The sequence below is a fragment of the Hemitrygon akajei genome, chromosome 7 (genome assembly GCF_048418815.1).
Source record: "Hemitrygon akajei chromosome 7, sHemAka1.3, whole genome shotgun sequence".
NCBI lineage: Eukaryota > Metazoa > Chordata > Chondrichthyes > Myliobatiformes > Dasyatidae > Hemitrygon > Hemitrygon akajei.
The window spans coordinates 107,041,945-107,069,295 of record NC_133130.1 but is presented as its reverse complement, the minus strand read 5'-3'; the positions used below and the strand labels follow the sequence as shown (position 1 = coordinate 107,069,295).

General features: G+C 46.9%; 1 long non-coding RNA gene across 1 annotated transcript in view; it reads right to left on the bottom strand.

Annotated features, from left to right (window-relative positions):
- LOC140730032 (uncharacterized) overlaps window positions 1–27,351 on the bottom strand; it is a 49,626-nt gene that overhangs the window by 21,192 nt on the left and 1,083 nt on the right. The gene's annotated exons all lie outside the window — the stretch shown is intronic.

The following is a 27,351-nucleotide window of genomic DNA, read 5'->3' as shown; positions in this document are numbered from 1 at the left end:
TCCTTACAGTACGATGCCGGCTGTAGTAAAGATCTGTGTCCTTACAGCACGATGCTGGCTGTAGTAAAGATGTGTGTCCTTACAGTACGATGCCGGCTGTAGTAAAGGTCTCTGGTCTTACAGTACGATGCCGGCTGTTGTAAAGATCTGTGTCCTTACAGTACGATGCCGGCTGTTGTAAAGATCTGTGTCCTTACAGTACGATGCCGGCTGTAGTAAAGATCTGTGTCCTTACAGTACGATGCCGGCTGTAGTAAAGATCTGTGTCCTTACAGCACGATGCTGACTGTAGTAAAGATGTGTGTCCTTACAGTACGATGCCGGCTGTAGTAAAGGTCTCTGGTCTTACAGTACGATGCCGGCTGTTGTAAAGATCTGTGTCCTTACAGTACGATGCCGGCTGTAGTAAAGATCTGTGTCCTTACAGTACGATGCTGGCTGTAGTAAAGGTATCTGGTCTTACAGTATGATGCCGGCTGTAGTAAAGATGTGTGTCCTTACAGTACGATGCCGGCTGTAGTAAAGATGTGTGTCCTTACAGTACGATGCCGGCTGTAGTAAAGATCTGTGTCCTTACAGTACGATGCTGGCTGTAGTAAAGGTCTCTGGTCTTACAGTATGATGCCGGCTGTAGTAAAGATATGTGTCCTTACAGTACGATGCCGGCTGTAGTAAATGTCTCTGGTCTTACAGTATGATGCCGGCTGTAGTAAAGATATGTGTCCTTACAGTACGATGCTGGCTGTAGTAAAGGTCTCTGGTCTTACAGTATGATGCCGGCTGTAGTAAAGATCTGTGTCCTTACAGTACGATGCCGGCTGTAGTAAAGGTCTGTGGTCTTACAGTACGATGCCGGCTGTAGTAAAGGTCTCTGGTCTTACAGTACGATGCCGGCTGTAGTAAAGATCTGTGTCCTTACAGTACGATGCTGGCTGTAGTAAAGATCTGTGTCCTTACAGTACGATGCTGGCTGTAGTAAAGGTCTCTGGTCTTACAGTATGATGCCGGCTGTAGTAAAGATGTGTGTCCTTACAGCACGATGCCGGCTGTAGTAAAGATCTGTGTCCTTACAGTACGATGCCGGCTGTAGTAAAGATCTGTGTCCTTACAGTACGATGCCGGCTGTAGTAAAGATCTGTGTCCTTACAGTACGATGCCGGCTATAGTAAAGATCTGTGTCCTTACAGTCCGATGCCGGCTGTAGTAAAGATCTGTGTCCTTACAGCACGATGCCGGCTGTAGTAAAGATCTGTGTCCTTACAGTACGATGCCGGCTGTAGTAAAGATCTGTGTCCTTACAGTACGATGCCGGCTGTAGTAAAGATCTGTGTCCTTACAGTACGATGCCGGCTGTTGTAAAGATCTGTGTCCTTACAGTACGATGCCGGCTGTAGTAAAGGTCTCTGGTCTTACAGTACGATGCCGGCTGTAGTAAAGATCTGTGTCCTTACAGTACGATGCCGGCTGTTGTAAAGATGTGTGTCCTTACAGTACGATGCCGGCTGTAGTAAAGATCTGTGTCCTTACAGTACGATGCCGGCTGTAGTAAAGATCTGTGTCCTTACAGTACGATGCCGGCTGTAGTAAAGATCTGTGTCCTTACAGCACGATGCTGACTGTAGTAAAGATGTGTGTCCTTACAGTACGATGCCGGCTGTAGTAAAGGTCTCTGGTCTTACAGTACGATGCCGGCTGTAGTAAAGATCTGTGTCCTTACAGTACGATGCCGGCTGTTGTAAAGATCTGTGTCCTTACAGTACGATGCCGGCTGTAGTAAAGATCTGTGTCCTTACAGTACGATGCCGGCTGTAGTAAAGATCTGTGTCCTTACAGTACGATGCCGGCTGTTGTAAAGATCTGTGTCCTTACAGTACGATGCCGGCTGTTGTAAAGATCTGTGTCCTTACAGTACGATGCCGGCTGTAGTAAAGATCTGTGTCCTTACAGTACGATGCCGGCTGTTGTAAAGATCTGTGTCCTTACAGTACGATGCCGGCTGTAGTAAAGATCTGTGTCCTTACAGTACGATGCTGGCTGTAGTAAAGATATGTGGTCTTACAGTACGATGCCGGCTGTAGTAAAGATCTGTGTCCTTACAGTACGATGCCGGCTGTAGTAAAGATCTGTGTCCTTACAGTACGATGCCGGCTGTAGTAAAGGTCTCTGGTCTTACAGTACGATGCCGGCTGTTGTAAAGATCTGTGTCCTTACAGTACGATGCCGGCTGTTGTAAAGATCTGTGTCCTTACAGTACGATGCCGGCTGTAGTAAAGATCTGTGTCCTTACAGTACGATGCTGGCTGTAGTAAAGGTCTCTGGTCTTACAGTACGATGCCGGCTGTTGTAAAGATCTGTGTCCTTACAGTACGATGCCGGCTGTAGTAAAGATCTGTGTCCTTACAGTACGATGCCGGCTGTAGTAAAGATCTGTGTCCTTACAGTACGATGCCGGCTGTTGTAAAGATCTGTGTCCTTACAGTACGATGCTGGCTGTAGTAAAGATCTGTGTCCTTACAGTACGATGCCGGCTGTAGTAAAGATCTGTGTCCTTACAGTACGATGCCCGCTGTTGTAAAGATCTGTGTCCTTACAGTACGATGCCGGCTGTAGTAAAGATCTGTGTCCTTACAGTACGATGCCGGCTGTAGTAAAGATCTGTGTCCTTTACAGTACGATGCCCGCTGTTGTAAAGATCTGTGTCCTTACAGTACGATGCCGGCTGTAGTAAAGATCTGTGTCCTTACAGTACGATGCCGGCTGTAGTAAAGATCTGTGTCCTTACAGTACGATGCCCGCTGTTGTAAAGATCTGTGTCCTTACAGTACGATGCCGGCTGTAGTAAAGATCTGTGTCCTTACAGTACGATGCCGGCTGTAGTAAAGATCTGTGTCCTTACAGCACGATGCTGGCTGTAGTAAAGATGTGTGTCCTTACAGTACGATGCCGGCTGTAGTAAAGGTCTCTGGTCTTACAGTACGATGCCGGCTGTTGTAAAGATCTGTGTCCTTACAGTACGATGCCGGCTGTAGTAAAGATCTGTGTCCTTACAGTACGATGCCGGCTGTAGTAAAGATCTGTGTCCTTACAGTACGATGCTGGCTGTAGTAAAGGTATCTGGTCTTACAGTATGATGCCGGCTGTAGTAAAGATGTGTGTCCTTACAGTACGATGCCGGCTGTAGTAAAGATCTGTGTCCTTACAGTACGATGCCGGCTGTAGTAAAGATCTGTGTCCTTACAGTACGATGCTGGCTGTAGTAAAGGTCTCTGGTCTTACAGTATGATGCCGGCTGTAGTAAAGATATGTGTCCTTACAGTACGATGCCGGCTGTAGTAAAGGTCTGTGTCCTTACAGTACGATGCCGGCTGTAGTAAAGGTCTGTGGTCTTACAGTACGATGCCGGCTGTAGTAAAGGTCTCTGGTCTTACAGTATGATGCCGGCTGTAGTAAAGGTCTCTGGTCTTACAGTATGATGCCGGCTGTAGTAAAGATATGTGTCCTTACAGTACGATGCTGGCTGTAGTAAAGATATGTGGTCTTACAGTACGATGCCGGCTGTAGTAAAGGTCTCTGGTCTTACAGTACGATGCCGGCTGTTGTAAAGATATGTGGTCTTACAGTATGATGCCGGCTGTAGTAAAGATGTGTGGTCTTACAGTATGATGCTGGCTGTAGTAAAGATCTGTGTCCTTACAGTACGATGCCGGCTGTAGTAAAGATCTGTGTCCTTACAGCACGATGCCGGCTGTTGTAAAGATCTGTGTCCTTACAGTACGATGCCGGCTGTAGTAAAGATCTGTGTCCTTACAGTACGATGCCGGCTGTAGTAAAGATGTGTGTCCTTACAGTACGATGCCGGCTGTTGTAAAGATCTGTGTCCTTACAGTACGATGCCGGCTGTAGTAAAGATCTGTGTCCTTACAGTACGATGCCGGCTGTTGTAAAGATCTGTGTCCTTACAGTACGATGCCGGCTGTAGTAAAGATCTGTGGCCTTACAGTACGATGCCGGCTGTAGTAAAGATGTGTGTCCTTACAGTACGATGCCGGCTGTAGTAAAGATATGTGGTCTTACAGTACGATGCCGGCTGTTGTAAAGATATGTGGTCTTACCGTACGATGCCGGCTGTTGTAAAGATCTGTGTCCTTACAGTACGATGCCGGCTGTTGTAAAGATATGTGTCTTTACAGTACGATGCCGGCTGTAGTAAAGATCTGTGTCTTTACAGTACGATGCCGGCTGTTGTAAAGATGTGTGTCCTTACAGTACGATGCCGGCTGTAGTAAAGGTCTCTGGTCTTACAGTACGATGCCGGCTGTAGTAAAGATCTGTGTCCTTACAGTACGATGCCGGCTGTTGTAAAGATCTGTGTCCTTACAGTACGATGCCGGCTGTTGTAAAGATGTGTGTCCTTACAGTACGATGCCGGCTGTTGTAAAGATCTGTGTCCTTACAGTACGATGCCGGCTGTAGTAAAGATCTGTGTCCTTACAGTACGATGCCGGCTGTAGTAAAGGTCTCTGGTCTTACAGTACGATGCCGGTTGTAGTAAAGGTCTCTGGTCTTACAGTACGATGCCGGCTGTTGTAAAGGTCTCTGGTCTTACAGTACGATGCCGGCTGTTGTAAAGATCTGTGGTCTTACAGTACGATGCCGGCTGTTGTAAAGATATGTGGTCTTACAGTACGATGCCGGCTGTAGTAAAGATGTGTGTCCTTACAGTACGATGCCGGCTGTAGTAAAGATCTGTGTCCTTACAGTACGATGCCGGCTGTAGTAAAGATGTGTGTCTTTACAGTACGATGCCGGCTGTAGTAAAGATCTGTGTCCTTACAGTACGATGCCGGCTGTAGTAAAGATCTGTGTCCTTACAGTACGATGCCGGCTGTTGTAAAGGTCTGTGTCCTTACAGTACGATGCCGGCTGTAGTAAAGATCTGTGTCCTTACAGTACGATGCCGGCTGTTGTAAAGATCTGTGTCCTTACAGTACGATGCCGGCTGTTGTAAAGATATGTGGTCTTACAGTACGATGCCGGCTGTAGTAAAGATGTGTGTCTTTACAGTACGATGCCGGCTGTAGTAAAGATCTGTGTCCTTACAGTACGATGCCGGCTGTAGTAAAGATCTGTGTCCTTACAGTACGATGCCGGCTGTTGTAAAGATCTGTGTCCTTACAGTACGATGCCGGCTGTAGTAAAGGTCTCTGGTCTTACAGTACGATGCCGGCTGTAGTAAAGATCTGTGTCCTTACAGTACGATGCCGGCTGTTGTAAAGATGTGTGTCCTTACAGTACGATGCCGGCTGTAGTAAAGATCTGTGTCCTTACAGTACGATGCCGGCTGTAGTAAAGATCTGTGTCCTTACAGTACGATGCCGGCTGTAGTAAAGATCTGTGTCCTTACAGCACGATGCTGACTGTAGTAAAGATGTGTGTCCTTACAGTACGATGCCGGCTGTAGTAAAGGTCTCTGGTCTTACAGTACGATGCCGGCTGTAGTAAAGATCTGTGTCCTTACAGTACGATGCCGGCTGTTGTAAAGATCTGTGTCCTTACAGTACGATGCCGGCTGTAGTAAAGATCTGTGTCCTTACAGTACGATGCCGGCTGTAGTAAAGATCTGTGTCCTTACAGTACGATGCCGGCTGTTGTAAAGATCTGTGTCCTTACAGTACGATGCCGGCTGTTGTAAAGATCTGTGTCCTTACAGTACGATGCCGGCTGTAGTAAAGATCTGTGTCCTTACAGTACGATGCCGGCTGTTGTAAAGATCTGTGTCCTTACAGTACGATGCCGGCTGTAGTAAAGATCTGTGTCCTTACAGTACGATGCTGGCTGTAGTAAAGATATGTGGTCTTACAGTACGATGCCGGCTGTAGTAAAGATCTGTGTCCTTACAGTACGATGCCGGCTGTAGTAAAGATCTGTGTCCTTACAGTACGATGCCGGCTGTAGTAAAGGTCTCTGGTCTTACAGTACGATGCCGGCTGTTGTAAAGATCTGTGTCCTTACAGTACGATGCCGGCTGTTGTAAAGATCTGTGTCCTTACAGTACGATGCCGGCTGTAGTAAAGATCTGTGTCCTTACAGTACGATGCTGGCTGTAGTAAAGGTCTCTGGTCTTACAGTACGATGCCGGCTGTTGTAAAGATCTGTGTCCTTACAGTACGATGCCGGCTGTAGTAAAGATCTGTGTCCTTACAGTACGATGCCGGCTGTAGTAAAGATCTGTGTCCTTACAGTACGATGCCGGCTGTTGTAAAGATCTGTGTCCTTACAGTACGATGCTGGCTGTAGTAAAGATCTGTGTCCTTACAGTACGATGCCGGCTGTAGTAAAGATCTGTGTCCTTACAGTACGATGCCCGCTGTTGTAAAGATCTGTGTCCTTACAGTACGATGCCGGCTGTAGTAAAGATCTGTGTCCTTACAGTACGATGCCGGCTGTAGTAAAGATCTGTGTCCTTTACAGTACGATGCCCGCTGTTGTAAAGATCTGTGTCCTTACAGTACGATGCCGGCTGTAGTAAAGATCTGTGTCCTTACAGTACGATGCCGGCTGTAGTAAAGATCTGTGTCCTTACAGTACGATGCCCGCTGTTGTAAAGATCTGTGTCCTTACAGTACGATGCCGGCTGTAGTAAAGATCTGTGTCCTTACAGTACGATGCCGGCTGTAGTAAAGATCTGTGTCCTTACAGCACGATGCTGGCTGTAGTAAAGATGTGTGTCCTTACAGTACGATGCCGGCTGTAGTAAAGGTCTCTGGTCTTACAGTACGATGCCGGCTGTTGTAAAGATCTGTGTCCTTACAGTACGATGCCGGCTGTAGTAAAGATCTGTGTCCTTACAGTACGATGCCGGCTGTAGTAAAGATCTGTGTCCTTACAGTACGATGCTGGCTGTAGTAAAGGTATCTGGTCTTACAGTATGATGCCGGCTGTAGTAAAGATGTGTGTCCTTACAGTACGATGCCGGCTGTAGTAAAGATCTGTGTCCTTACAGTACGATGCCGGCTGTAGTAAAGATCTGTGTCCTTACAGTACGATGCTGGCTGTAGTAAAGGTCTCTGGTCTTACAGTATGATGCCGGCTGTAGTAAAGATATGTGTCCTTACAGTACGATGCCGGCTGTAGTAAAGGTCTGTGTCCTTACAGTACGATGCCGGCTGTAGTAAAGGTCTGTGGTCTTACAGTACGATGCCGGCTGTAGTAAAGGTCTCTGGTCTTACAGTATGATGCCGGCTGTAGTAAAGGTCTCTGGTCTTACAGTATGATGCCGGCTGTAGTAAAGATATGTGTCCTTACAGTACGATGCTGGCTGTAGTAAAGATATGTGGTCTTACAGTACGATGCCGGCTGTAGTAAAGGTCTCTGGTCTTACAGTACGATGCCGGCTGTTGTAAAGATATGTGGTCTTACAGTATGATGCCGGCTGTAGTAAAGATGTGTGGTCTTACAGTATGATGCTGGCTGTAGTAAAGATCTGTGTCCTTACAGTACGATGCCGGCTGTAGTAAAGATCTGTGTCCTTACAGCACGATGCCGGCTGTTGTAAAGATCTGTGTCCTTACAGTACGATGCCGGCTGTAGTAAAGATCTGTGTCCTTACAGTACGATGCCGGCTGTAGTAAAGATGTGTGTCCTTACAGTACGATGCCGGCTGTTGTAAAGATCTGTGTCCTTACAGTACGATGCCGGCTGTAGTAAAGATCTGTGTCCTTACAGTACGATGCCGGCTGTTGTAAAGATCTGTGTCCTTACAGTACGATGCCGGCTGTAGTAAAGATCTGTGGCCTTACAGTACGATGCCGGCTGTAGTAAAGATGTGTGTCCTTACAGTACGATGCCGGCTGTAGTAAAGATATGTGGTCTTACAGTACGATGCCGGCTGTTGTAAAGATATGTGGTCTTACAGTACGATGCCGGCTGTTGTAAAGATCTGTGTCCTTACAGTACGATGCCGGCTGTTGTAAAGATATGTGTCTTTACAGTACGATGCCGGCTGTAGTAAAGATCTGTGTCTTTACAGTACGATGCCGGCTGTTGTAAAGATGTGTGTCCTTACAGTACGATGCCGGCTGTAGTAAAGGTCTCTGGTCTTACAGTACGATGCCGGCTGTAGTAAAGATCTGTGTCCTTACAGTACGATGCCGGCTGTAGTAAAGATCTGTGTCCTTACAGTACGATGCCGGCTGTTGTAAAGATGTGTGTCCTTACAGTACGATGCCGGCTGTTGTAAAGATCTGTGTCCTTACAGTACGATGCCGGCTGTAGTAAAGATCTGTGTCCTTACAGTACGATGCCGGCTGTAGTAAAGGTCTCTGGTCTTACAGTACGATGCCGGTTGTAGTAAAGGTCTCTGGTCTTACAGTACGATGCCGGCTGTTGTAAAGGTCTCTGGTCTTACAGTACGATGCCGGCTGTTGTAAAGATCTGTGGTCTTACAGTACGATGCCGGCTGTTGTAAAGATATGTGGTCTTACAGTACGATGCCGGCTGTAGTAAAGATGTGTGTCCTTACAGTACGATGCCGGCTGTAGTAAAGATCTGTGTCCTTACAGTACGATGCCGGCTGTAGTAAAGATGTGTGTCTTTACAGTACGATGCCGGCTGTAGTAAAGATCTGTGTCCTTACAGTACGATGCCGGCTGTAGTAAAGATCTGTGTCCTTACAGTACGATGCCGGCTGTTGTAAAGGTCTGTGTCCTTACAGTACGATGCCGGCTGTAGTAAAGATCTGTGTCCTTACAGTACGATGCCGGCTGTTGTAAAGATCTGTGTCCTTACAGTACGATGCCGGCTGTTGTAAAGATATGTGGTCTTACAGTACGATGCCGGCTGTAGTAAAGATGTGTGTCTTTACAGTACGATGCCGGCTGTAGTAAAGATCTGTGTCCTTACAGTACGATGCCGGCTGTTGTAAAGATGTGTGTCCTTACAGTACGATGCCGGCTGTTGTAAAGATGTGTGTCCTTATAGTACGATGCCGGCTGTTGTAAAGATCTGTGGTCTTACAGTACGATGCCGGCTGTAGTAAAGATCTGTGTCCTTACAGTACGATGCCGGCTGTAGTAAAGATCTGTGTCCTTACAGCACGATGCTGGCTGTAGTAAAGATCTGTGTCCTTACAGTACGATGCCGGCTTGTTTCAGTATCCCGATAGTGCGTTCCAGAAGGGAGCTTTCGGAAAAGGCAGTCCGCAGGGTGGGTCGTGTCCACCGTGATTTTTCTTGCCTGCTTCTTTGTTCTGGACACATACAAGTCCTGTGGTGATGGCAGACTGCAGACAGTAACGCGCACTGATGAGACTCCTCTAGATGATCATTTGGATTTGATGCAGAATTCCCTTCTATTTGCAGGTTGGCGTAATTTGAAACTGCTGCATGTTCCGAACCCGAAAATCCCAGGTTTAACGCACAAGTGGTAGGTAAATGCAGTTTGCCTTCAGAGTTTGAGAATCTTTGAAACTCCCTTCCCTAGAGAGTGGTGGGAAGCAGCCTTTGTGCATGTTTTTTAAGGCAGGGTTAGATTGATTTGAACAGTGAAGGGTTAAAGATTACTCCGGGTAAAGCCGATCGGATCAATCGATTGGGCCTCCTACGCACAGGAGGAACTCTCTTTCGAGTGTCGATGCTTTTCACCTCAGCAGGTCTGGCTCATTGCTCCCGTGTTGTAAGTTGCCCAGCGAGCATTTTGCTAACATCTCTCTGTCAAATCGTTTGCTGATATCCCTCTGTTGCAGTTCTTGCTCTGCAGCTACTGATTGGAAAGCTGAGCCCACTGGGCCTGAACACCTCCCTCTGCAGCTACGTTACAAAGACACGTACGTTCGGATGCTGTTCATAGACTTCAGTTCAGCATCCATCACAATCATCCCTCAGAAACTGACTGGAAAGCTGAGCCCACTGGGCCTGAACACCTCCCTCTGCAACTGGATCCTAGACTTCCTGACTGGGAGACCTCAGTCAGTCCGGATCGGAGGCAGCATCTCCAACACCATCACACTGAGCCCGGGGGTCCCTCAGGGCTGTGTGCTCAGTCCACTGCTGTTCACTCTGCTGACCCACGACTGTGCTGCAACACACAGCTCGAACCACATCATCAAGTTCGCAGATGACACAACCGTGGTGGGTCTCATCAGCAAGAACGACGAGTCAGCTTACAGAGAGGAGGTGCAGCGGCTAATGGACTGGTGCAGAGCCAACAACCTGTCTCTGAATGTGAACAAAACAAAAGAGATGGTTGTTGACTTCAGGAGGGCACGGAGCAACCACTCCCCGCTGAACATCGACGGCTCCTCAGTAGAGATCGTTAAGAGCACCAGATTTCTTGGTGTTCACCTGGCGGAGAACTCACCTGGTCCCTCAACACCAGCTCCATAGCAAAGAAAGCCCAGCAGCATCTCTACTTTCTGCGAAGGCTGAGGAAAGTCCATCTCCCACTCCCCATCCTCATCACATTCTACAGGGGTTGTATTGAGAGCATCCTGAGCAGCTGCAACACTGCCTGGTTCGGAAATTGCGCCATCTCAGATCGCAAGACCCTGCAGCGGATAGTGAGGTCAGCTGAGAAGATCATCAGGGTCTCTCTTCCTGCCATCACGGACATTTACACTACACGCTGCATCTGCAAAGCAAATAGCATTATGAAGGACCCCACGCACCCTCATACAAACTCTTCTCCCTCCTGCCGTCTGGGAAAAGGCACCGGAGCATTCGGGCTCTCACAACCAGACATGTAACAGTTTCTTCCCCCAAGCTATCAGACTCCTCAATACCCAGCGCCTGGACTGACACCTTACTGCCCTATTGTCCTGTTTATTATTTATTGTAATGCCTGCACTGTTTTGTGCACTTTACACAGTCCTGGGTAGGTCTGTAGTCTAGTGTAGTTTTTCTGTGTTGTTTTTACATAGTTCAGTGTAGTTTTTGTTCTGTTTCATGTAACACCATGGTCATGAAAAACGTTGTCACATTTTCACTGTGTACTGTACCAGCAGTTATGGTCGAAATGACAATAAAAGTGACTTGACCTGACTTGACCTGACTTGACCTGACTTGATAGGTACAAATGAGGAGTTGACTTTACAACCGGATCAGCCAGGAATGGCAGAATCGGCTCCTGCTCCCAATTCATACACCTGCCTGAAAAACTTGGAAGAAATCAGTGGGCCAACAATATCTATGGAGGGAAATGGACAGTCAACACCTTTGGTCAAGATCCTTCATCTGGGGGAGGTTGCCAGTATAAACAGGTGGGAGGGACAAGAATAGAGCAAGAGCTGGTGGGTGATAAATTCAAAGTAAATTTATTATCAAAGTACATATAGTTTACAACTCTGAGATTAATTTTCTTGTGGGCATGCTCAATATGTCCCATTTAGAACAATGAAAGACTGCACCCACTTGGCCGTTCAACCAGTGAGCAAAAGGCAGCAATCTGTGCAAATGCAAAAAGAAATAATAACAAATAAATAAACAGTAACTATCGAGAACATGAGATGAAGGGTCCTTGAAAGTGAGTGCAGAGGTTATGGGAACAGTTCAGTGATGGAGCAAGTGAAGTTGAGTCAAGTTATCCACACTGGTTCAAGAGCCTGATGGTTGACACGTACTAACCGTTCCAGAACCTGGTGGTGTGAGTCTGAGGCTGCTGTACCACCTTCCTGATGGCAGGAGCGAGAAGAGAGCTTGTCCTGGGTGGTGGGGGAATCTGATGGGTGGGGGGGGGCGGTGATAGGCCGATGGAGGAGGGGTAGCGAGGGAATAGTTTCAGAGGTGTTGTGTACAAGGATAGGGTGATGGAGGCCATTTGGATCAGGAGAAAAAATGTGCATGGGAGGGAAGAAACAGAGGGGATTGGTTATCAGAAATTAGAGTATTTAATGACCCAAATGGCCCCATCACCTTCCCCTCCCCCATCCTCTCCATCTACCCATCACCCACAAATTCTTCCCACTAGCTCTCCCCTCCAATTCTTTCAGTTCTATGGCCCTCTGTTCTCTCCTATCAGGCTCCACCTTATTCTGTTCTCTGTTACTTCCACCTATCATCTGCCAGCTTCTGACATCACCCTCCTTCAAGCAGCCTATCATACCCCACCAACCTGGATTTACCTAGCACCTGTCCCTCCATCTTTGGTACTGGCAACCCCCTTTCAGTCCAGATGAAGAGTCTTGACATGAAACGTCAACTGTCCATCTCCCTCCATAGATGCTGAGTTCCACCAGCTCCAGATTTCCAGCTCTTTATATACACAGCACTGTGCAAACGTTTTAGTCATATATACTGTATATGGCTAGGGTGCCAAAGACTTTTGCATAGCAATATGTTGTCAACGTGGAGCAGAGAGCGAGTTTGTAAATCTGGCGGGAGTAAAGGATGTTGGGAATGGCGAGGGTGGACCATCGCGGGAGGGGTGTGGGACAGCTGGGGTCAGAATGTGGTGAGGCTGCAGACAGGCACAGTCCTGAGACACCAGGCAAGGTAATTTGATTTCAAACAATTGGTTTATTGACCATTACAGACTGTCTCTCTGGTATTTCCCACTCCCTCCCATGATTCCTTTCTCCCTGTCCCCCTTCCCACTCTTAGTCCATGATAGAGACCCATATCAGAAGCAGGTTTATCATCACTCACATACATCGTGAAATTTGTTAGCTTTGCAGTAGCAGTACAATGCAATACATGATAATAGAGAGGAATAAAACGTGAATTACAATTAGTATATATATTAAATAGTTAAACTAAATACATAGTGCAAAGAAAGAAAAGAAATAAAAAGTAGTGAGGTAGTTTTCATGGGTTCAATGTCCGTTCAGAAATCGAATGGCACAGAGGAAGAAACTGTCCCTGAATTGTTGAGTCTGTGCCTTCAGGCTCCTGTACCTCCTCCCTGATGGTAGCAATGAGAACAGGGCATGTCCCGGGTGATGGGGGTCCTTAATGATAGACGGCGCCTTTTTGAGGTATCGCTCCATGAAGGTGTCAGAACCCATGATGGAGAAAACTAACTCTCTGAAGCTTACTTTGATCCTGTGCAGTAGAACCCCCCCCCCCCCCACTCCCCCATAACAGACAGGTGATGCACTGAGGGAAAGGGCACACAGGCTCCTGGACAGGTCTATGGAGGATCTGATCGAGGAAACCCAGAGGAGGATGGGATGTCCCAAACAGAAAAATACAAAGTTTGTATAAGAAACCTCGTTGGTTAGAGAAGTACAGTGGGATTAGGGAAGGTCTTCGTGACTTTGTGAGGGGTACGTTGTGCGTCATGAGCCCGATTAAATTCTGTGAGGTAGTGACAAAATAAATGAATGAAGGTAGAGCAGCAGATGCGGCATAGATGGCCGAGGCCCCCGTGGCAGGCTCACTGGGGAAGTCCGAAGGCAGGGAAGCATGGACTCAGAATTGGCTTGCTCACAGAAAGCAGAGGCTCATTGTAGATGGGATGTATTCTATCTGGTGACCTGCGGGATTCCACAGGGAACACTGCTCTTTGTGATTTTTATAGGTGGCTTGGATAAGGAAGTGGAAGGGTGAGTTAGTAAGCTTCCAGAGAGAGTCATAGAGCACTGAAGTACAGAAACCGGCCCTTCAGCCCATTTAGTCCGTGCCAAACTATTAATCTGCCTAGTCCCATTGGCCTTCACCTGGACCATAGCCCTCCATTCCATGTGCCTATTCAAACTTCTCTTAAATGTTGAAATTGACCCTGCAACCATCACTTCCACTGGGAGGTCGTCCCACTCTCTGAATGAAGAAAATCCCCCTCATGTTCCTTAAACATTTCACCTTTCACCCTTAAACAATGACCTCTGGTCCTAGTCTCACTTAACCTTAGTGCTCGTAATGTTGTATACCTCTGTCAAATCTCCCCTCAGCCTCTCACACCAGTGCAAAACATAAACTATACCTTCAATTACAATGAGAAATATACATTAAATAAAGTAAATCAGTATTGCAAAAAGAGAGCAAAAATAGTGAGGTAGTGATCCTGGGTTCATCCTCCGGTCAGAAATCTGATGGTAGAGGGGAAGACGCTGTTCCCGGAATGATGAATCACTCCTGTACCTCGTCTCTGATGTAGTAATGAGAAGGGGGCATGTCCTCCTTAAAGATGGATGCTACCTTTTTGAGGTATGGTCTTTTGAAGACGTCTTTGATGGTGAGAAGTCTGGTGCCTGTAATAGAGTTTACAGCCCTCTGCAGCTTCCTCTGGTCCTCTGCAGTGGCCCCTCCACACCCAACAGTGATGCAGCCATTTCGAATGCTCCTTGAGGCAAAACACAGAAACATAGAAAACCTACAGCACAACACAGGCCCTTCGGCCCACAATGCTGTGCCGAACCTGTACTTACTTTAGAAATTACCTAGGGTTACCCATAGCCCTCTATTTTTCTAAGCTCCATCTACCTCTCCAGGAGTTTCTTAAAAGACCCTATCGTATCAGCCTCCACCATCGTTGCCGGCAGCCCATTCCATGCATTCACCACTCTGCATAATAAACTTACCCCTGACATCCCCCTCTGTACCTAATTCCCAGCACCTTAAGACTGTGCCCTCTCGTGCTAGCCATTTCAGCCCTGGGAAAAAGCCTCTGACTATCCACACAATCAATGCCTCTCATTATCTTATACACCTCTATCAGGTCACCTCTCATCCTCCATCGCTCCAAAGAGAAAAGGCCTATTTCACTCAACCTATTCTCGTAAGGCATGCTCCCCAATCCAGGCAACATCCTTGTAAATCTCCTCTGCACCCTTTCTATGGTTTCCACACCCTTTCTGTAGTGAGCTGACCTGAATTGAGCACAGTACTCTAAGTCAGGTCTGACCAGTGTCCTATATAGCTGCAACATTACCTCTCAGCTATTAAACTCAATCCTGTGGTTGATGAAGATCAATACACCATACACCTTCTTAACTACAGGGTCAACCTGCACAGCAGCCTTGAGTGTCCTATGGACTCAGACCCCAAGATCCCTCTGATCCTCCACACTGCCAAGAGTCTAACCATTAATATTATATTCTGTCATCATATTTGACCTACCAAAATTAATCACCTCACACTTACCTGGGTTGAACTCCATCTGCCACTTCTCAGCCCAGTTTTACATCCTATCAATGTCCTGCTGTAACCTCTGACAGTCCTCCACACTATCCACAGCACTCCCAACCTTTGTGTCATCAGCAAACTTACTAACCTATCCCTTCACTTCCTCATCCAGGTCATTTGTAAAAATCACAAAGAGAAGGGGTCCCAGAACAAATCTCTGAGGCACTCCACTGGTGACTGATCTCCATGCAGAATATGACCCGTCTACAACCACTCTTTGCCTTCTGTGGGCAAGCTAGTTCTGGATCCACAAAGCAATGTCCCCTTGGATCCCATGTCTCCTTACTTTCTCAATAAGCCTTGTATGGGGTACCTTGTCAAATGCCATGCTGAAATCCATGTACACTACATCTACTGCTCTTCCTTCATCAATGTGTTTAGTCACATCCTCAAAAAATTCAATCAGGCTCATAAGGCACGACCTGCCCTTGACAAAGCCATGCTGACTATTCCTAATCATATTGTGCCTCTCCAAATGTTCATAAATCCTGCCTCTCAGGATCTTTTCCATCAACTTACCAAGCACGGAAGGTACATCTGAAGAAATTTATTAGTCATTGGAGGGATGCTAAATCTCCTCAAACTCATAATGGAATATACAGCTGCTGTCATGCCTTCTTTGTAATTACATCAATATCTTGAGCCCAGCATAGATCTTCAGCGATGTTGACACCCAGGAACATAAATACTGTGCACAATACTGGTCTCCTTATTTAAGGGAAGGTGTTAAGATGTTGGAAACAGTTTTGAGAATATTTACTTGGTACCTGGTAAAGGAAAGTTACCTTGTGAGGAAATGTAATCTTTGGAGTTTAGAAGAGTGAGGGTACTTGATTGAAACATTTAAAACCCTGAAGGATCTTGACAGGGTGATTGTGGAGAGTATGTTTCCTTCAATGGGAAAATGTAGAACTAGGAGTCACTGTTTAAAAATAGGGGGTTGCCCATTTAGTTCAGACTTTGGTTAATTTATGTGTCACATGTACGTAGAAACATACAATGAAAGGTACAAAAAAGCTGGATGAACTCAGCAGGTCAGGCAGCATCCGTTGAAAGAAGCAGTCAACGTTTCGGGTCGAGACCCTTCGTCAGGACTAAAGAAGTCATGAGAGCTAGAAGAGGAGGCAGAGTGAAGGTGGGGTGGGGGAAGGGAGAGGGAGGGAATTACCGGAAGTTGGAGAATTCGATGTTCATACCAAGGGGCTGGAGACTACCCAGACGGTATATGAGATGTTGTTCCTCCAACTGAAGTTTGGCCTCATCATGGCAGTAGAGGAGGCCATGTATGGACATATTTTCTAGCTGCCTATCACCTCTCATGACTCTTGCTTTCTTCTACTACCCATAGTGCTTCTTCACTTCTTCTGCCTATCCCCTCCCTGCTTCCCCTCCCCCACCCCTTGATCTTTCTGACTGGTTTTTCACCCTCCCCCCACCTTCTTTATAGGGCCCCTGCCCCCTCCTTCTTTAGTCCTGACGAAGGGTCTCGGCCCGAAACGTTGACTGCTTCTTTCAACGGATGCTGCCCGACCTGCTGAGTTCATCCAGCTTTTTCTGTACGTCTTGATTTGACCACAGCATCTGCAGTGTTTACAATGAAAGGTGTTGTTTGTGTTGGGGGGTGTGGTCACAAATTCCAGCACCAACATAGGATGCCAACGACGCTCAGCAGAACAACAACCAAGCAAGCCCTTTCCCTCACTCCCACGCACACAGCCTGTCTCTGTGCCTCCAGCCTCCACCGGACTTGTGGACACTGGGCCTGTGACTTCCCCAGCGGACTCACATACCCAGGCCTCGACTCCTGAATTTCCAGTCGGCAGATGAGGTGATTTTATTTGTCTCAGAGGATCTTCGAAAGTCTGGTAGGAGTCTGCAGCTCTTTTTATGGCAGAGGTGGATTGACTCATTAAGCAAGTGATGAAAGGTTGTTGGGGTCGATAGCGAGATAAAAATGCAATCAAATCAGGCGTGATCAGTAAATTCGCGAGGCAGAGTGGCTTACTCGCTCAGCTGTTCATATTACAGTGTCAAATGCAATAACCTTAAAAATCTCAGTGGCCCCAGCTTTATGTATCAGAATCAGTAAATTGTTTGAAGGCATATGAAGAGTCCAATTATCCTCACAAACCATTTATTTGATGGTTCTGGGCCTGTACTAGCTGGAGGTTAGAAGAATGAGGGGGCAGGAAATCTGATTGAAACCTATCAAGTATTGAAAGGTCTAGAGAGAGTGCACGTGGAGAGGATATTTCCTAGAGTGAGGGAGTCTTCAGCCTCAGAATACAAGGATGTGATAGAAACATAGAAAACCTACAGCACAATACAGGCCCTTTGGCCCACAATGCTGTGCTGAACATGTACTTACTTTAGAGATTACCTCGGGTTACCCATAGCACTCGATTTTTCTAAGCTCCATGTACCTGTCCAGGAGTCTCTGAAAAGACCCTATCGTATCTGCCTCCACCACTGTTGTCGGCAGCCCATTCCACGCACTCACCACTCTCTGCGTAAAAAACTTACCCCTGACATCTCCTCTGTACCTACTTCCAAACACCTTAAACCTGTGCCCTCTCGTGTTAGCCATTTCAGCCCTGGGGAAAAGCCTCTGACTATCCACACGATCAATGCCTCTCATCATCTTATACAAGGGGTGATTGATAAGTTCCTGGCTTGAGATAGAAGGAGTCAATTTTAGAAAACCTAGCACATTTATTTTTCAACATAGTCCCTCCTACATTTACACTCTTAGTCCAGCGGTCGTGGAGCATACAGATCTTGGACCTCCAGAAAGTGTCCACAGCAGGGGTGATTGATAGGTTTGTGTCCTAAGGTAGAAGATGATGAGTTATTAACTTCAAACTTTCTGCATAATCACTCAAAGAGTTGACCTGCATCTGCCTGTAACGCGAGCTGTATAACTCATCTCCTTCTACCTTAGGCCATGAACTTATCAATCACCCTCGTTCATCTCCATCATATGTCCTTTTAGAAAAGAAGTGGGGAGGAATTTCTTTAGCTATAGGATAATGATTCTGTGGAATTCATTGCCACAGGTGGCAGTGGAGGCCAAGTCAATGGGTATATTTAAAGGTTAATAGATTCATAATTAGAAAGGATCCTTAGAAAGTTGGCGTCATTCAATGTCTGTAGTGAGATGCTGAAGATGTTCTATAGGTCAGTTGTGGAGAGCGCCCTCTTCTTTGTGGTGGCATGTTGGGGAGGAAGCATTAAGAAGAGGGACGCCTCACGTCTTAATAAGCTGGTAAGGAAGGCGGGCTCTGTCGTGGGCAAAGTACTGGAGAGTTTAACATCGGTAGCTGAGCGAAGGGCGCTGAGTAGGCTACGGTCAATTATGGAAAACTCTGAACATCCTCTACATAGCACCATCCAGAGACAGAGAAGCAGTTTCAGCGACAGGTTACTATCGATGCAATGCTCCTCAGACAGGATGAAGAGGTCAATACTCCCCAATGCCATTAGGCTTTACAATTCAACCGCCAGGACTTAAGAACTTTTTAAAAGCTATTATTAATGCTTTTTGAGATAGTGATTTAGATGCATATCATATTTTTTACTGAGTTAAGTATTGTATGTAATTAGTTTTGCTACAACAAGTGTATGGGACATTGGAAAAAAGTTGAATTTCCCCATGGGGATGAATAAAGTATCTATCTATCTATCTATCTATCTAAAAGTTATGAGGAATTGAGCTGAGCTCCCTGTAACAGAGACTGACCGCCTCCAGGGGGAGCTCCACCTTGTTCATTGAGTTGAGCTCCCTGTATCAGCGACTGACTGCCTCCAGGGGGAGCTCCACGTTGTTCGTTGCACTGAGCTCCCTGTAACAGAGACTGACCGCCTCCAGGGGGAGCTCCACGTTGTTCATTGAGCTGAGCTCCCTGTAACAGAGACTGACCGCCTCCAGGGGGAGCTCCACGTTGTTCATTGCGCTGAGCTCCCTGTAACAGAGACTGACCGCCTCCAGGGGGAGCTCCACGTTGTTCATTGAGCTGAGCTCCCTGTAACAGAGACTGACCGCCTCCAGGGGGAGCTCCACGTTGTTCATTGCGCTGAGCTCCCTGTAACAGAGACTGATCGCCTCCAGGGGGAGCTCCACGTTGTTCATTGAGCTGAGCTCCCTGTAACAGAGACTGACCGCCTCCAGGGGGAGCTCCACGTTGTTCATTGAGCTGAGCTCCCTGTAACAGAGACTGACCGCCTCCAGGGGGAGCTCCACCTTGTTCATTGAGCTGAGCTCCCTGTAACAGCGACTGACCGCCTCCAGGGGGAGCTCCACGTTGTTCATTGAGCTGAGCTCCCTGTAACAGAGACTGACCGCCTCCAGGGGGAGCTCCACGTTGTTCATTGAGCTGAGCTCCCTGTAATAGCGACTGACCGCCTCCAGGGGGAGCTCCACGTTGTTCATTGAGCTGAGCTCCCTGTAACAGGGAATTGAGAACTGAACCCTCTTCCATTGTTAACATGAGTGTATCTGCAGATGCTGGAAATAAATAAAAAACACAAAATGCTGACAGAACTCAGCAGGCCAGACAGCATCTATGGGAGGAGGTAGTGACGACGTTTCAGGCCGAAACCCTTCATCAGGACTGAAGTAACATGGGATGGTCAAGGGGGGATAAGAAGTGGGGGGAGAGATAAAGTAGACATGTCTGTCCATGGCCTCCTCTACCATCAAGATGAGGCCGCGCGCAGGTTGATGGAGCAATACCTTATCTCCTGCCTAGGTAGCCCCCTACCTGCCTGCATGAACATCCAACTCACAGACCTCCGTTGCTACCCCTGCCCCCCCCCTTACCCCATCCCTATCTATAATTTTAGTCTGGTTCTCTTCCTCTCTCTCTTTTCTCCCCCCTGAATATATCTCCCCCCAGCCCTACCTTTCTTTCTCTTTTATTTCCCATAATTCTCCACCTTCCCCCAGCCCATTTCCCTCCAACCTATCACTTCCCAGCTCTCTACTTCATCCCTCCCCCCACTTCTTATCCCCCCTCGACCATCCCATGTTACTTCACTCCTGATGAAGGGTTTCGGCCCGAAACGTCATCACTACCTCCTCCCATAGATGCTGTCTGGCCTGCTGAGTTCTGCCAGCATTTTGTGTTTTTATCCTCTTCCATTGTTGCAGTCTCTAATTCTTCAACAAACACATACCCACCCTTTTACAAACAATCGAGTGCCCTAGCTTGCCTTTTGACTGACCTCTCTCCAACCTTTCTTTCACTGATGGATTGAGTACAGTCATTGTTTTCTCTCATCTCGTCAGCATGTTCTCCAGCTGCTTATCAGCCATTTTGATTCCGTCTGATTCTGCATTTTATTTATGGCCCTTTATGAGAAACTTGGAGCACAATACCACTACAGCACCAGCGACCCAGGTTCCATTCCCACCACTGTAGGTAAGGAGCTTGTACTTAGTGAGACCTTGTACCTCTCACCCCGTGACAGCATGGGTTTCCTCCAGGTGCCCCGGTTTCCTCTCTCATTCCAAAGACGTACAGGTTAGTAGGTTAATTGGTCACACGGGTGTTATGGGAGGGCACAGACTCGTTGGACCAGAAGAGCCTGTTAGCGTACTGTATAGAGTCACAGAAAAGTACAGTACAGAAAGAGGCCCTTTGGCCCTTCTAGTCTGTGCTGAACCATTTAGACTGCCTACTCCCATCCACCTGCACTGGGACCATATCCCTACCAATCAGACTTCTCGCATACACCATGTGCTGGCAGCTTGTTCCACACTCTCCCGGCCCTCTGAATGAAGTTTTCCCTCATGACCCCCCTTAAACTTTCACCTTTCATCCTTAACCCATGACCTCTGGTTCTAGTCCCACCCAACCTCAGTGGAAAAAGCCCGCTTGCATTTACCCTATCTATTCCCCTCATAATTTTGTATACCTCTCTCAAATCTCCTCTTAATCTTCTACGTTCCAAGATATAAAGTCCTAACCTATTTAGTATTTCCTTAAAACTCAAGTCCACCAGTCACGGTAACATCCTTGTAAATTTTCTCTGTACTCTTTCAATCTTATTTACACCTTTCCTGTAGGTAGGTGACCAAAACTGCACACAATACTCCAAATTGGGCCTCAAAACTGTCTTATACAATTTCAACATAACTTCCCATTTCCTGAACTCAGTACATTGATTTATGAAGGCCAACGTGCCAAACGCTTTCTTTATGACCTTATCTACCTGTGACATCACTTTCAATGAATTATGTACCTGTATTCCCAGATCCCTTCGTTCTACTGCACTGCGGAATGTCCCACTGTTCACTGTGTAAGAGCTATCCTGGTTGGTTCTACTGAAGTGAAACGCCTCTCACTCATCCGCATTAAATTCCATCTCACATTTTTCAGCAATTTTTTCCACCTGGCTCACGCCTTGGGGATTTATCCACTTGAATTTGCATCAAGACAGCGAACACCTCCTCCTCTGTACTCTGTATAGGGTCCATGAAGTTGGTGCCATTTTGCCTCATTTCTATAGACTCTGTGACCATCTCTTGAGCAAATACAGATGCAAAAAAAGTTTATTTAAAACCTTCCACATCTCTTTTGGCTCCACACATAAATTACAATTCTGATCTTGCAGAGGACCAATTTTGTCCCTTGCAATCCTTTTGCTCATCTGTAGAAGATTCTCCCTCACCTTGCGTGCGAGGGCAACCTCGTGCCTTCTTTTAGCCCTCCTGATTCCTTTTGTAAGTGTTCTCTTGCGTTTCTTATACTCCATAAGGACCTCATTCGTTCCTACCTGCCTATGCACCTTTTTTCTCTTAACCCAGAAATCAATATCGCTTGAAAGTCAAGGCGCCCTACACCTGTTATCTTTATCTTTTATTCTGACAGGCTCATACAAGCTTCGTACTGTTCAAAATTTCACTTTTGCAGGCCTCCCACTTTCCAACTACACCTTTGCCAGAAAACAGCCTGTCCCGATCCACACTTGCCAGATCCTTTCTGACACCATCAAAACTGGCCTTTCTGCAACTTAGACTCTTAACCCACCAACCAGACCTATCTTTTTGCATATTAACTTTGAAATGACGTTATGGTCACCGGATGCAAAGTGTTCCCCTGCACAAACCTCCGTCACCGGCCCTGTCTCACTCCCTAATAGCAGATCTAGTATCACACACACTCTGCTTGCTATGTCCTGATTAAGAAAATGTTCCTGAACATGTCTTGAGAAACTTTGTCCCATCTAGTCCTTTTGCATTATGAGAGTCCCAGTCAATATGGGGAGAGTTAGAATCATTTACTACAACAACCTTATGTTTCTTGCAGCAGTCTGCCATCTCTCTATAAATTTGTTCCTCTAGTCCCTCAGACTGTTGGGTTATCTGTAATACAGTCCCATACTTGTCTAATTTCTCATTTCCACCCATAACACCTCATTAGATGGGTTCTCCGGTCTGTCCTGACTGAGCACTGCTGTGGCATTTTCCCTGCCTAGTAACATCATGAGCCCTCCTCTAATCCCTGCTGCTCGGCATTGTCTAAAACAATGAAACCCCGAAATATTGAACTGCCAGTCCTGCCCCTCCCACAACATCATAATTCCAGGGGTTGTTCCATGCCCTGGAGGTTGGTTGGTAAGGGTGCCAAAGGTTACGGGGCAAAGGTAGGAGAATGGGGTTGAGAGGGAAAATAAATCAGCCATGATGGAACGGTGGAGCAGACTCAATGGGCTGAATGGCCTAATTCTGCTCCTGTGTCTCATAGTCTCATGGTCAAAACTTTCCAAACTTTAAAACCCAGGCCTTTGCAAAAGGACCCTCAACTTCCTTAACAGAAGACCATGGTCAGTGTGGATTGGAAATACCATCTCCACCTCACTAACAGTCAAGTGAGGCACACCTCGAGAACGTAGTCTTAGCTCACTGCTCTACTGTCCTCAAACTCATGACTGTGGGGCTAGGCACAGCTCAAACACCATCTGTAAATTTGCCACTGTTGTTGACAAAATGCCAGATGGTGCAGAGGAGCCAGGTCGGCTGGTTAAGTGTGACCGCAGTAACAACCTCGCACTCAACAGCAGCAAGACCAAGGAATTGCTTTCTTGAGCAAGGAATCGAGATCTTCCTCATCAAAGGGTTTGTGGTGGAAAGGGAGATCGGCTTCAAGCTCCTGAGCATCAACATCTCAGATGACCGATCTTGGGCCCGATACATCACTCCAGTGGTTCGACTTCATTAGGAGCTGGAGGAGGTTTGGTATGTCGCCAATACTCTTGCAAATTTGTACCGATGAGAACTCTAATGCCCAGGATCACAAGAGACTCAGCCAGTTCCATCAAGATAACCCTCCCCAACATCGAGAACATCTGCAAGAGACAGTGCCACATGGAGGCACCATCCAGTACACATGACTACATCAGCCTAAAGAGCCACACTCAATGTTTTTGGAACAACCATCAGAATGGTCCATGAGCAGTGAACACTACATTGCTAATCCACAATTAATTCCTTGGACTTCCTTTTGTCTCAATTTATTTATTTTTATAACTTATGGTAATTTCAACACTACTGTGCAAGAATCTTAGCTATCTATTTGCACAGTACTGTATTACACTGCCCTGCTGTACAAAAGGACAACTTTGCCACACGTGTCAGTGGTAATAAATATGATTCTCAGTCTGACCCTGGGCTCCCTGCGGTCTCAGCCAGCTGGGTGCAGGGGCCCAAGGACGTGCAAGTGCCTGTGGGGCCATTTTTAAAAATCTCTCCGACCAGAAGTATTTAAAAATTATTTTAATTGACAAATTATTCTAAACAAATAACCTCAAAAATATAGGGAAATACTTACATAGCAATTAAAACATTGGACTAAAGTGGAGTGATTTGTGGAATAAAAATAATTTCCCTTCCCAGGCTGAAATACTTGTTGAATTCAGTGAGGGGCATAAATATCGATTGATTGAGGTACAGCATGGAACAGGCCATCCAGATCTTGGAGCCGCCCTGCCCAGCAACCCCTGATTTAACCCAAGCCTAATCACCGGACAAGTAATTAACCTACCAGCTGGTGCATCTTTGGACTGTGGGAGGAAACCAGAGCACCCGGAGGAAACCCACATGGTTACGGGGAGAACATACAAACTCCTTAAAGGTAGCAATGGGAATTGAACCCAAGTCGCTAGTAGAATAAAGCATTGTTCTAACTGCTACACCACCATGATAGAAACATAGAAAACCTACAGCACAATACCGGCCCTCCGCTGCTCCAAGGAGAAAAGGCCGAGTTCACTCAACCTATTCTCATAAGGCATGCTCCCCAATCCAGGCAACATCCTTGTAAATCTCCTCTGCACCATTTCTATGGCTTCCACATCCTTCCTGTAGTGAGGTGACCAGAACTGAGCACAGTACTCCAGGTGGGGTCTGACATTATCTCTCGGCTCCTAAATTCAACTCCACGATTGATGAAGGCCAATACATCGTATACCTTCTTAACCACAGAGTCAACCTGCGCAGCTGCTTTGAGCGTCCTGTGGACTCAGACCACAGTGTTCTATGGAGTCGGACCCCAAGATCCCTCTGATTCTCCACACTGCCAAGAGTCTTACCATTAATACCATATTCCGCCATCATATTTGACCTACCAAAATGAATCACCTCACACTTACCTGGGTTGAACTCCACCTGCCACTTCTCAGCCCAGTTTTGCATCCTATCAATGTCCCGCTGTAACCTCTGACAGCCCTCCACACTATCCACAACACCACCAGCCTTTGTGTCATCAGCAAACTTACTAACCCATCCCTCCACTTCCTCATCCAGGTCATTTATCAAAATCACGTGATGGGAGGAAAGTACAGCGGGAATATCAGGGGTAAGTCTTTCACACAGAGGGTGCGTGGGATACACTGCAAGGGATGGTGGTACAGGTAGATAATTAAGGACACTTAAGAAGTTAGATTGGAACGTGGATGGTAGGAAATGTTAGACTGACCTTAGAGCAGGTTTAAAGGTGTGGGCTGAAGGGCTTGACCAGTGCAGTGAAGTTCTATGGTTTATGTCTCCAATCCTATTCAGTCAAGCGCAGTGATTCCCCAAAGAAATGCTAACAAGAAAGGGGCTGCCATCACATTTCAGCAACGTATGAACTAGAGCCCCCATTAAACCAGGTGTGGTGAACTACATATACCTGTCTGGACACCCCCCACCCCTCGTTGACTGCTCCTGTGTCTCCTCCCACAGACCCCGGTATAAAGGCGATTGGAGGCACTGCTCCTCCCTCAGTCTCCAGGATGTTGTGTGGTGGGCTCTTGCTGCTGACTGCTCTCTTCCAGCTAATAAAAGCCTATCTCTCGCCTCACGTCTTCAAGAGTTATTGATGGTGCATCACCAGGGCCTCACTTCCATGGGGACAGCAAACAGGGAACAAAGGAGACAAGTGTACGCGAGCTGACAGTGCCCTGGGAGGAGCCTGAGGAGGAGGCAGGGATGGAAGGCAAAGGGTATTCCCGTTGAAGTGGACTGCCAGGGCTTCGCCAGACAGTCTCTTCAGTGCATTGGGTATCAGTGGTACAAGGAGGCAGAGGGCCATTGCAAACATCGCCAAGGCAGCAGCAAACACCCCAGGATGGCTCAGGAAGAAGGGAACAAGTCCGCGGGGATCTGCAGCATTCCTGAACGCAAGTAGTGGCTTGATCAGCAATGGCTGGGCTGCCCGGCTGAGGGTGTCTGCTGTTGAAAGACCCGAAACGCCCAGTGACCTCTGATGATGTGTTCAGAACATGGTGAGATACAGCTCTTCATAAAATACAGTGTATGATTAAAGCACGGAGATGGAATAAAATGTGCGTAAATACCAGCATGCATTTACAATGTAAACAGCATTATTAAAAAGCAGTGACCTGGGTAATAAATAGAGGGGGTTGATCAGATTGACTGACTGGGGAAGAACTGGTGTGAAATTTTTGCTTTAATTGTATATGTTTATAAAGTGACACAAACACTTTGATCCCAATATGTCGGTGCTGTTGTGGAAGCAGAAGCTACCATGGTGCAAGATGGACTTTCTCCCACTCTCACTCAAATGGCTCCCACCTCCCTTTGGTCCAATATTGTAGGTTTGGAACACTAGAATTATCAGACTCACAGTACTGACGTGATTGATTAACTCTCTTTTGATCCTGTACTCAGCATCTCAGTGCAATTCCGGCCAATTGCACTGAATAAGACCATATGATTAGAGCAGAATTAGGCCATTCAGCCCGTCATCTGCTTTACTATTCCATCATGGCTAATTTACCTCTCAATCCCATTCTCCTGCCTTCTCTCTGTAACCTATCAAACTTTGCCTTAAATATATCCAATGAATTGGCTTCTACAGCTATCTGAGGCAATGAATTCCAAAGATTCGCCACCCTCTGGCTAGAGAATTTCCTCCTCACCTCTGTCCTAAAGGGATCCTCTGCTCCGAGACTACGCCACTACTGAGAACATCCTATCCATGTAAAAACATTGGCAACCGTTACATCGGCTTTGCATCTTTCGTTCTTCAGGCTACTGGCACTGCCGAGGTACCTGTTCACCTGCTCACCCTGACCTGAGGCCCAGACAGTCAGTACGGAAGAGGAGGTGCTTGAGGTAGAGCTACCAAAATGCCTTGTTAATGAGAGAGGTCAGGGGAGAATGGCCAGACTGGTTCAAGCTGACAGGAAGGCGACAGTAACTCAAATAACCACACGTTACAACGGTGATGTGCAGGAGAGCATCTCTGGATGCACAACATGGTGAACCTTGAAGTGGACGGGCTACAGCAGTAGAAGAGAACGGACATACATGCAGTACAGAGCAGGTACCTATAAAAGTGGCCACTGGGTGTGTGCTCATGAATTAGTACCTCGTGTCCCACTTTAGAACTTAAATATATAATTTAGGCTAATTATATACACTTCGTTGCTAGAAGCCTTTGGAAGCCATGCTAATCATAGACTTCCTCAGCTCAGAGAGATGAATGTTGGATATCCTGTTATTCACAGAACGCGAGAACTGCTCTCTGTTATGACCCCAGCCCCCTCCTTTGTGAGAATCGCAAGAGCCCTTGTCAAGGGGGGGTCAAATGACCCAAGAGGGGGAGAGACGTGCTGAATAGACACAGGAAAATGGGAGAGAGAGGGAGACGTGCGGAAGACCACGTTCCCCCGGGAAGCAGAATAAAGTGACTCTGACTACTGTCTCATGAAGACCACGTGTAAAGCC